The following is a 12,814-nucleotide window of genomic DNA, read 5'->3' as shown; positions in this document are numbered from 1 at the left end:
ACGAGAACCGCCCATGGGGCATATTACATTAAGAAACAAGCTTTGTTACAGAAATCTAAACAAGAACCTGAAGAATGCAGTTAAAAGTTCACTGTACATTTACATGGCTTCTGCAAGCTTCACGTTTGTTAAAAAAAACAAAAAAACAAAGTGGAATTACTATACAGAATTTAAAAATTAAGAGCCGCACACAAATTGCATTTGATGAGGAAAGCCTGATATCACAACTTGAGCCAAATGTTACTTGAGGAAGGAATATCCACTCTGAAGTATACCAATGCTAGGATTACATGAAAGGGCAAACTGAACACCCTCCGATCAAGCACAGCTCTTTGGTTGACAGCAGACAGCTGGGTAGGCATCTGATTACCCGTCAGATTGGTCCTTGAAGCCCACACACAGGCTGTTTTCATATAAACAGATGAAGGAGATCAACTGAAGATTGTTTACATTAAGGTTATCTTATCTGCAGTGATGGCTGCATGCAATCCTTCAGGTTTTGTACCTTAATGCACTGTTCCAGGTTGCCCCCATGCAGAATGTGTCATGGCCTTTGTATCTTGCACTTTGTTTACAAAACATATGTAGGTCCTTGAGTTATGCTGATGGAAGCAGGGTTTCGTTTTGGTTTCAAAACAAATCGTGCCAGCTCACCACACAGGCAGCTAGGTGTCCCTTGTTATACACCATCACATTTATTCGGAGGCGTGGAAGAGAGGAGGTCGAAATGTCAGGATTCAAAATGTGTGGGGATATGCAACATCAAAGGGGAAGTGATACTGAAGCTGAAAAGAAACTTTTTTGGAAAACAGTAGAGGGATGAGTAACAGTAAAACAGTTAAAACTTTACTGGAGATTTTCATGGAGTCTTGCAGAAGTATTGTCAAAGGCTTTCGTGGCTGGAATCCCTGGGTTGTTGTAGGTTTTACGGGCTGTATGGCCATGTTCTAGAAGCATTCTCTCCTGACATTTTGCCTGCATCTGTGGCAGGTATCCTCAGAGGTTGTGACTTCATAACCTCTGAGGATGCCTGCCACAGATGCAGATGAAATGTCAGGAGAGAATGCTTCTAGAAATATGGCCATACAGCCTAAAAAACCTACAACAACAGTAGTGTTAGATTGTCATGCATTGTTGCAGACTGTCACGGCTGGAATCACTGGGATACTGTGTTTTTTGTGGACTGTATGGCCATGTTTCAGCAACACTTTCTCCTGTTAGATTGCCATTCAACAAGTGATTAAATGAATCTACTCTAATTGGAATTGTTGTTATTGCATGCCTTCAAGTCATTTCTGACTTGTGGTGATCTCTTAGAACCACAGGGTTTTCTTGACAAGATTTCTTCAGGGGCTATTTTCTCAGAGGCTGAGAGAGTGTGATTCACCCTAAATGAGTTTCAATAGTTGAGAGGCAATCTGAATCCTGGTCTCTAGAGTCTTGGGGTATATCTATACTGACCATTTAATAAATACAGCTTCAAGCTATCTTCAAAAGACAGTAGCTAGACCACACATGCCACGAAAGCATGTGATGTATTTTAAGCCTAGTAACTGACACAAGCAAAGTAATGAAATCAGCTCTGCATAATGCAAATTACTGTGTAGTCACCTTTAGTGCTCCACTGATGCAGACATGTAAATTTCAGAGAGGGGAGCTGGCAAAAAACCAAAAAAAAAAAAAACCAAAAAAAAAAAAACAACTCCTGCATTCTCTGCAGCTTTCAAGCCACAGATCCTGTGATTCCTGGAATCAGTTCAAATTCCCCCTCTGTGTACAGTAGAGTCTCAGTTACCCAACATAAATGAGTTGGCAGAACATTGGATAAGCAAAAATGTTGGATAATAATGAGGGATTAAGGAAAATCTTATTCAACGTCAAATTACATTATGATTTTACAAATTAAGCACCAAATCATGTTTTACACCAAATCGACAGAAAAAGCAGTTCAATATATGGTAACGTTATGTAGTAATTACTGTATTTATGAATTTAGCATCACAATATCTCAATGTATTGAAACAGCCGTGGATCCGGGTGGGAGGCAGACTGCGTTGGATAATATAGAATGTTGGATGAGTGAAGGTTGGATAAGCGAGACTCTACTGTATGTGCAATCACTATTCAGGCCTTCTAAACAGTTCCAGAGTTTACAATCTAATCATCTGCACAGTGAAATTGTATTCTTCAATATTGGTTTCAAATTGTCCTCCGTGGTCTTTGTAGATGTGCCCCTGAGTCAAACTCTCAATCCATTACACCACACAATTGGATTTAGCCCCAAATGTATTTTGTTTGGGGGAATACAGTTGGCTTTTTTTTTACTGGTATTACACTGCAAATTGTTATTTCCAGATAGAAAATATATTTACACATTGATTACATAAGAATGAATACAAAATCAGTTGGTATCAGAATGTCCTTTGACGTCACTTAAAATCAACTAAAGTAATCTCTCTTACTATGCCCTCTTTATTTATCTAATGACACAGTTCTCACCTTGGATGCAAGGACACTTGAGAAAAAGAGAACGTACACAGGGGAAAGGATAAGTTCAGTGGTAACATTAATGCAGAAGTTCTCAAGCATCTCAAGGACCCTCTACAGACATTCATCATACAAGGTTTCCAGACTAAACACTGGATATGCCTTTGTGCCCATAGAAGAGTGAATTTCAGTGGGTTTTGCTTACCACAAAACCAGATAGCAAGCAGTACTCACTGAAAATTCCCTCATTTGGGGATGCAACTACTCTGTACTTTTAATGTAGTTTGATACCATTTTAACTGCAATGGTTCAAAGCTATGGAATCAAGGGAGTTGTATTTTGATGGGGTACCAGCACTCTATGACAAAAGGCTAAAGGCCTTGTGAAAAGATTTCTAAATCCTAAAGTTACACATGAATTTGCATACTATGTGACTCTTGGTGCCTATTCCAGACAGTGGGCGACTGAATTAGGATTGGAAGTGTCTAAAATGATATGGATTTCCCCACATATCTTTCTCTGTGATCCAGCTGCTTCTCAATGGCATTATCAGAAGATCATGACAGCCTAGACACACCAGCATCTACTGTCCAGGGCTGGGAGAATTCATTCCTATCCTTGGAGAAAACAGCTAATCCTTATATTCAAGCTCCTGGAAACCAAGGAAAATACATCACATGAACTGCAAAAACATGTCGCTATGTGCCTTCGAGTCATTTCCAGCTTTTGGCAAACTAATCATAAGGCTTTCTTGACATATTTTGTCCAGTGGGGGATTGCCATTGCCTACCTCTGAGACTTTGGGCCCTTCCGCACAGTCATATCATCCAGAATATCAAGGCAGAAAATCCCATAGTATCTGCTTTGAATTGGGTTATGGAGTCCACACTTCCATATATTCCAGTTTAAAGTAGATAATGTGGGATTTTATTCAACTGTGTGGAAGGGAACTTTGAGACTGTGATTTGCCTCAGGTAATCCAGTGGGATTCTATGGCTGAGTAGGATTTGAACCCTATCCCTGGAGTCCTAGTTCAACATTCAAACCATTACACCATACCAGCTCTGCAAGAATATATACCACACATAGTTGTAACAAGATAATAACTACACTAGTCAAGACAGAGATATGACACCCTATATAAATAAAGGGGGAGGGGGCAGCATGTTTAAACATGACATGCTTTTCTAGCTAGTTTGTTAATCCATTTTAAATCAACAATTCATTTTTAGAATTTATTTTATATTTATTTATTTATATTTCAAACTTATATGCCGCCACTCCCCTAGGATTCGGAGCGGCTTACAAGAACAAACTAAAATCTAACACAAATTGAACAACAACAAATTGCTGATAATCTTCTTGCTTCCTTCTATATGACATAAATACAGGATTGATTATCCACATATTCTTTTCCATAGATCAAGAGTGAAAAAAATGCAGCCTTCCAAATGTTATAATCTTCTGTCATGTCCTGCTCTATTGACATTTCATGATTTCCTACTGTAATGTTGATTTACTTTTTCATTCCAAGGTGCCCTAATTCGTTTTTGCTGAAAAATAGTTTATAAATAAATGTGGAATAAACCAATTAGATTAATTCTTCAAACCTTAAAACCAAGATATCTGGAAAACATTACAGGATAACAAATTAAAATGACTTCTAAATGAAGAGTGAGCAATCAAAGTAACCAGAGACTATTGCTGGGTATTTGAAACTTTTTGTAGCCTACCTCACCTCTGTCTTGAAAACAAAGCATAGTAAGGTTCAAGGGGTATTGTGGTAGGAGAAATGAGAAAAGGAGCATTTTGCATGGAAACCCATTTATTGTCCTAATTATCAGTGGTAACCCCAGCTTTGCACTCAGAAAATATTACTCACTCACCACCTGTTCCGCCTACAAGAAAATTAACAGGAAAAGGAAACAGTACTTATTCTTGCGACAGTCATGCTTCATCTGTGCAGGAAGCTTGCCTTCTTCCACTTAAGAAAGTAAAATTCCCAGAAACCAGTACCTAATAGGTCACAAAGACACTTTTTGTGTCACTTAGGTTATGGAGGAGTTCTAGTGAGAGGAGTGGGAAACCAAAATGTTGACCACCTTGTGAGGATCCTTCCGGAGAAAAGGGGGAAATTGAGGTTTGAAGGGAGGGTGTGATTTCTCAGCATCTATAAGTGGAAGTTAACATGTGTAGGATGCACAAAATATACATTAATCAGAGGAAGTCTGCAATTTTGTAATACTTATTTTCAATCCTGTAATAGTATGTAGGGGAGCCTCCGGTGGCACAGTGGGTTAAACCACTGAGCTGCTAAACTTGCTGACCCAAAAGGTCAGCAGTTTGAATCCAGGGAGCAGGGTGAGCTCCCACTGTTAGCTCCAGCTTCTGCCAACCTAGAACTTCAAAAACATGCAAATGTGAGTAGATCAATAGGTACAGCTCCAGTGGGACGGTAAGGGCGTTCCATGTAGTTATGACCTTGGAGGTGTCTATGGACAATGCCGGCTCTTAGGCTTAAAAATGGGGATGAGCACCAACCCCCATAGTCAGACATGGCTAAACTTAATGTTAGGGGAAAACCTTTACCTTTTACCTAATAGCATATCATGCTAGAATACTGACATGAGAGTAACCCCATAAACACTCAACAGGATTTATTTTTGAACAGAGGGGTTATATAGGCCACATTAAAAGTGTACTATTGCACTTCAGGGGGAGAAGGGCGGGGTAGAAATGCATGAAATAATAATAATAAGAAGAAGAAGAATAATCTCCAACATGTGTAGAATGAAAACCAGGACATTAGTGGCCACTAACATCAGAATGTGACCCAGATGGCAAAAGTTATCAATGAGAAAGACACAAAATGAGAAAGACACAAAAGTTAGAAGTAGGGTGAGGCCAAGCGGGGTGGGGAGGGGTAAATAGAAGGTAAAAAGACTAGGGTATTTTAAAAATACTTGGAAAAATGGGCTGACAAAGGACTGAGATTGACCCTACTAAATTAGGAAAGTTGGAGAGTATGGCATTGTGACTTTTTAGTGTCTTCTATATTGTAAAGCCACACAATGAACAGATTTTAAAAGTGACACATAAATCAATGTATACATTTGTTAAAAACAGTTTTAACTATATCAGTGGCGTGAACCTCTCTCTTTTTGGTCCTTTACAGCCCCCCCCCCCCCCAGTGAACCAAATTGGGACCTGGAAGAATAAGCCTCTCATCTTCTTTATGCTCAGGTCAGAAGAACTGAAACACTTAACAGCAGTTTTTCAAGGTCTAAATGAGGAGCAACCAATAACACGTGTATGCATGTGACCTGCAAAAGAAACTCTTTTTTCCCATCTGTGACAAAAATCCTGACCTCTACAAAATTCTGATTTGGGCAGCTGCTTATAGTGCATAGAATTGATTCAGTTTGACACCAGTTTCACTGCCATCACTCAATGCTATGTGGGAATTGTGGTTTGACAAGGCACCATCACTTTTTGGCAGGGGGTCTAAAGACCTTGTAAAACTACATCCCCCATAGCATTGATTCTACAGTCTATATGCAACCTTAGGGTAGCTTCCTGGCAAGACCTTGATTCAACTGTCACCCAACAAAGACATTAAGCTTATCTTATTTTACCTGCATCACATCTTTTTATGACACTCATTTGCAAAATAAACACACTACTATGATAATGAATTAGACTTTCAAGCACAGCCTAGTTCAGCTTTTGCCTTTTGATCTTTAATAATTCTCCTATTCAGACAAAATGAATTTTGGGAATAGTTTGAACATGTTTATGGACTAGAAGGAGGAAGTGAATTATGGGATCCATCTGTGTTTCAAGTACACACAGATTAACTTTGCACCCTGTTGTGAATTAAATATGCAAAAAAAAAGGTTCAAAAGAAAAAAAGTATTATGTGTCCCCAGCTGAGGCATCATTCTGCCTAAGGCTACTGCTTTGGAAAGCAAAATACAACAAGTTGAAAAAAAAGGTTGTCAAAAAGCACAACACGTCTTCTGAAAACATAACCAAATCCACAATTTAAGTAGTTAGTACAAGTTCAACAGATGAGCAGGAACAACAGATAACATGATGATGACATTTCATTAAATCTATGCACGGCTATAGAAAAGCTGATCATGTTTAGCAGTTATAGTGTCATGAAATCATCTTCACATATTAACTCCCTTACAGTTGTTGCAGGAAACGCTGTTAATTCAGGAATAAGCAAGTAATCTGCTGAAGACATATCCCTTAGCAAATACACCTATTTATACATATCTGACTGGGAACGTAAGTGGACCAACGTAACAAATGCACAGAAGTGGGTGTTTTTAAAAGCAGTAAATGTGTTGTTGAAGGCTTTCATGGCTGGAATCATTGGGTTGCTGGCCATGTTCCAGAAGCATTCTCTCCTGACATTCTACCCACATCTATGGTAGGCATCCTCAGAGGTTGTGAGGTCTGTTGGAAACTAGGCAAGTGAGATTTATATATCTGAGGATATCTCACTCTGGACATTCCACTGATATATAAACCCCACTTGCCTAGTTTCTAACAGACCCCTCAACATCTGAGGATGCCTGCCATAGATGTGGGTGAAATGTCAGGAGAGAATGCTTCTGGAACATACAGCCCAGAAAACTCACAGCAACCCATACAATAAATGATTGCATTAAAAAAAACACTGACAGGACATCAGTAGCAAAGCATAGATATGTCCAACCAAAAGTAATCTTAAGCATACCTACTCAGAGGTACAGGATGATGGCCTTAGCTAAATAACTAAAAAGCTGTAATAAAAGTGATTACAAAAAGTTGCCTCTCTGTAAACGTGTCAATAAAGACTAAGAAAGGCACGTATTCACATAAAATGTAGTAAAACAGTATGTGAGAGCTTGTAATATGTGTGTGTGGTTTTATTTTTGTGCAAGATTGCTCTATACACATGCAATTAAATACAAAATGGTAGCTCAAATTAAATTAATATGCCTTGTTACTTTGTTGTGATATTCTTGTCAAATTTGATTGCCGCATAATCATAGTGGTGTTCTTTTGCTCTGTATCTTTTCTGCAAGCTCAGTCTAATATGCATGCATCTTGGGTGTATTTATCAATAATGGCATCTCCTCACAGATATCCTTCACAGATGATAATTTCTCATTTTCTCTGAACTGTCTATTTAGCTCACAATAGTTTGGGATTTCCACTTACAGATTATAGCAAATACAGTATTTCTCCCCCCTTTTTTTTATTATGTCAGGAGCGACTTGAGAAACTGAAAGTTGCTTCTGGTATGAGAGAATTGGCCATCTGCAAGGACATTGCCCAGGGGATGCCCGGATGATATGATGTTTTTTATCATCATTGTGGGAGGCTTCTCTCATGTCCCCTCATGAGGAGCTGGAGCTGATAGAGGGAGCTCATCCGCCTCTCCTCAGATTCGAACCTGCGACCTGTTGGTCTTCAGTCCTGCCGTCACAGGCGTTTAACCCACTGCGCCACCGGGGGATCCCCTAATAACTGTTTATTGCTGCCCTGATCAACTATTGCTTCTGTCAATTCAAGTTCACCTGCACTCATGCTTATACAATGCCAACCAGTATCTTTCATATCTTCAGGGCATGGATACTGGATTTAATCTGAATTTTAAAGGCTCTATCCAACATTGTGAATCTCTTGACATGTGTGTGTGTTTTATGTGCAGGGATGGAGGTGGGTGGGCAAGTGCAGAAGAGGATAAAGTTCAGCACCATTAACAGCTCCTTTAATGTTTAGACTCATAGAATGCAGCTTCAAACTACATTATATGGCAGTGAAGATGGGGCCTAAAAATTGGAATGGATTTATGGATCTGTTGCCATCAAAGTCATCATTTGTCACTATGCTTAAACTGCATATACCAAAGTCATCAACAGAATATGGTCAATTTTTATGATTACAGATACTCAAAAGATCTTTTGAAAAAAGAAAATCTAAAAGTTTCAAAATAATAATAATAATAATAATAATAATAATAATAATAACTACTTTGTTTTTGTACCCCACCATCTCCCTGAAGGGACTCAAGGTGGTTTACATGGGGACAAGCTCAAACAACATAGTTAAAACAGCACATTAAAATACAAATGACAACATCATAACACTGTATAAAACAACCAGATATATAACACAATGTAAAAAAGAAAAAACAATCAAGCAACAACCAGTGGCCTGAAATAGTAACAGTTTCTGATCTCGAGAAGGCGGGCTGATGCAAACCAATTGTAAGGACAGGACTAATAGATAAAGTGCAAATACCAGATGACAAAACTAGGGCTAAAGGGCAATATAGGGTGGAACATTATAACTCTGAGCAGGGAACAGTAGAAACGTGCAGGGACTAGCTGGAGGAAGAAAATTTCCCGAGGAGCCATCTAATGTTACACAGAATGTTGGCAGGTAGATGGGAAAGAACCCTGATAAATGGGAAGGAAATGTAATGAATGAGGCAGAATTTAAAATAATACTTATGTACTACCAAGCCGTTTAGGGCTAAAATCCAGACTGTATTTCCCTATATCACATTTGTCAAACTCAAAGCCCACAGGCCAAATCTGGCCCACCATGTCATTTTATGTCACTCTCTAGATGCTGGACTACAAATCCTGAATTTCTCATCATTAAACATAATGACTGGAGCCGATGGGAGTTGTGTTACAGTGACATCTAGAAGGGTGTGCTTTGTTCTGCCAAGAGAGTGGGGTTTGGATTTAGATTCAAGGCTTGTGGATATGATTCCTGACATTGAAATATCTTTAATTTTTCCCTAATCTCAGAGCCACAGGTGCTGTTGGGTTGAAAATGGGTTGAAATTGTGGGGATTTGTAAAAAGGCACCATGATGTGGTGGGTTGACTGGAAAGACATGTGTCGACAGCGGATTGGCTGAGCATGACAGGAGGCTGAATTCTGATTGCCTACTGTCTCTAGCTTGCTGCTGGGACAAATGGTTTTAACTATCATTTTCACCTAAGAGAGTGAAGAGAGTGCTGACTGGAAACAGCCAGGAAGGAAATGGCTGTCAACTCTCTGAAGCCTGATAATTTCTAAGGCATGAAGCATATTTTAAAGACTGTTTAAAAGGACTGTTTGTTCCCTCTGTTTTCTATGTGAATTCAGAGAGACTGCTGTATATATTGTTGCCCTGTTTGATCTTTTGAACAGAAGTAAAGATACTGTTACTTGTTACACAAGCCTGAGTGACACTTTATTAGACTGCAGGGTATATTTTGGGTCAGAAACCGTGGTAGAGCTTCTATTTATTTATACGTACAGCCTCCCACAGATATTCCCATTATCCCCAGTCCAAATGGCAGATAATCAAAAGTGATTCAAGTTGCTGTTCAATAACATCTGGGAACCCAAACAGGGTAAAAACTGAAAAACTAAAAAATGCTGACCACTATGTAAAAAAAAATAGTTGGCCCTCTGTATACAGGGATTATGCATCCATGTATTCAATGGTCTTTTGAAGGTAACCAATACATCATTTATTTTGAGACAGATATGGCCCTGAGTAAAAATGAGTTTGATACCCCTGCCTATATGCCAGAGATTTAAAAGCCTTGTGTATGATGTTTTATTTACTTCTGTTTGTTACAAGTCTATCTGGTGAGGACATAAGAAAGGGCCTTCTTGGTGACACCTCCTAGGTTAGGGAATTTCCTTCCACAGGTTGTCCTAGGTTGTCTCCCCTCGATTCTCCTTTTGCCAGAAGATGAAAAACTTTTCAAATAAATAAATAAATAAATAAATAAATGATGTATTGGTTGTGTGGAGGGGTCATTTTATGATGATGTGTTCTATATTTTTATCATAATGGTAATTTGTAAAATCATGTTATATTTTCTAAAGTAGTTTTCAAATATAATAGCCTTTTAAATTGTGGTTTAATTCTTTTGTTATCAGGTTTTTTACTGTTTTAAACTTACTTTCTCTTACCATGTTGAGAGAATGCCTGAATATAAGTTATAGAAACAAGTTAATTATAAATGTATAAATAGCAGCTGAGAAAAAAAGAGAGATTAAGAAAAATACATAGGGTACAAAGTACTGCCACATTAGTTGATAAGTTACTTCCAGGTAACATTGAAAAGCTATTTTAAATGTTCCTAGGGACAGAACAGAGAGCTGCTTCAGAGATTAACAGAAAAATCCATGATTTTAATGTAATTAAAATGTATTTTTTAAAAATTCAAACAAGTCTTACTCATCTTTTCAAATCATCATCAGTCAATTCACCTGAATATTATTTAACTTGGATCCACCTTTGTGAATCAACAAGTCTTTCTTTCATTTCTGTGATTGATGTACCTGTGCCTGCATTCCCATTTAAATACAAAGTCTACTAAGATTTCAGAATCTGGATTTACTTGAGGTTTCCAGCAAAAATCAGAAGCTCAATATGCTACATTCCTCAGATAATTTTTGATAATACCCTGTACAATATCTATATTTCTATCCTTCCCCCCTCTTTTAATTGTTAACTAGTTAGAGTTATACATACTCTCCAAATGCCCAGTTAATGCTTTCTCAGGCCCTTTCTACAGTGCCATATAAAATCCAGATGTTCTGCTTTGCACTGGTTTATATGGCAGTGTAGACTCATATAATCCAGTTCAAAGCAGATAATGTAGATCAAAATGCAAAAGTAATGTGCACTGCACTAAACTCAGCAAGAAGTCTAAGGCCCCTTCTACACTGCCCTATATCCCAAGAGTTGATCCCAGATTATCTTCTTTAAACTGGATTATATGAGTTTCCACTGCCAGATAACCTGGGATAAGAAGATAATCTGGGATCAGATCCTGGGGAGCAGTGTGGAAGGGGCCTTAGTAGCCAACAAGTTGAACATGAGCCAACAATGTGATGCAGCAGCTAAAAAAGCCATGGGAAAATAATGGTGCCCCTCTATTCTGCTTTGATCAGGCCTCATTGAAATCCAATTCACAAAAGATATTGAAAAGCTGGAACGTGTCCAAAGGGAGACAACTGAAATAATCAAAGGTCTGGAGACTCATGCCCTATGAGGAACGGCTTAAAAAGCTGGGTATGTTTAGCCTGCAGATGATAAAGGTGAAAGGAGACATGATCACCATGTATAAATATTTGAAAGGATGGCATAAGGAAAAGGGAGTAGGGTTGTTTTCTGCTGCCCTGGAGACCAGCAACCATATCACTGAACAGAGAGGCAGCGGGGCAAATCTGTCACCCCACGTGCTGCTCCCTCATGGTGACGCTTCCCCTTCACATGTGGAAAGCATCGCCCAAGCGGCAGCCTCACGTGTTGGGAGGGAAACGTCATAGAACGCATCCACTCCAGTTGTAGGCAGGGCCTCTGCCATACGTCTAGTGATGTCGTGGGATGGGCAGCATCCTAGGACACTTCCCAAGCCCCTTCTGATGAGGTCCGAGGACTCAGAGCAATGGATTGAAATGACAGGAAAGGAGATTCCACCTGAACATTAGGAAGAACTTCCTGACCATAAGAGTGGAACTCTTTGCCTTGGAATGTAGTGGAGGCTCCTTCTTTGGATGCTTTTAAACAGAGGCTGAATGGCCATCTGTCGGGGGATACTATGATTGTGACTGAAGTACCTTGGAGTGTGTGACCTAACCCTAGAGCCCATTTGTTTGCCATGCCTAGAATTGAACAATAATAAATATGATGAGATTGTACCTCAGCGTTTATAATAAGCCATATTTAATAATAAGCATTTTGCTCATGCCAGAATGGTGTGTTATCGTGGGGGAAAAGTTCAGATGTTTAAAGAGCATGCACAGGGCAACCACTATTAAGCAATAAACCACACAATGTTTGAGCTCCCTCTGGTGGAACTATAGGAGCCATGAAGAAACCATAATGCTCAGTTCTTGTGGGTTTTTTCGGGCTATATGGCCATGTTCTAGAGGCATTTCTCCTGACATTTCGCCTGCATCTATGGCAAGCATCCTCAGAGGTGAGGTCTGCTGGAAATGGGAAAAAAGGGGTTTATATATCTGTGGAATGACCAGGGTGAGACAAAGGGCTTTTGTAAGTTGGGCTAGGTGTTGATCTTTCAACTGACCACCTTGATTAGCATACAATGGGCTGACTGTGCCTGGAGCAAACTCTTCTTTGTCTCACCCTGGTCATTCCACAGATATATAAACCCCTTTTTCCCCAGTTCCAGCAGACCTCACCTCTGAGGATGCTTGCCATAGATGCAGGCGAAACGTCAGGAGAAATGCCTCTAGAACATGGCCATATAGCCCGAAAAAACCCACAAGAACTGAGTGATTCC

Source organism: Anolis sagrei, chromosome 3 (assembly GCF_037176765.1).
Source record: "Anolis sagrei isolate rAnoSag1 chromosome 3, rAnoSag1.mat, whole genome shotgun sequence".
Taxonomy (NCBI): Eukaryota; Metazoa; Chordata; class Lepidosauria; order Squamata; family Dactyloidae; genus Anolis; species Anolis sagrei.
The sequence above is the reverse complement of the archived record's forward strand: the minus strand, read 5'-3'. Positions refer to the sequence as shown.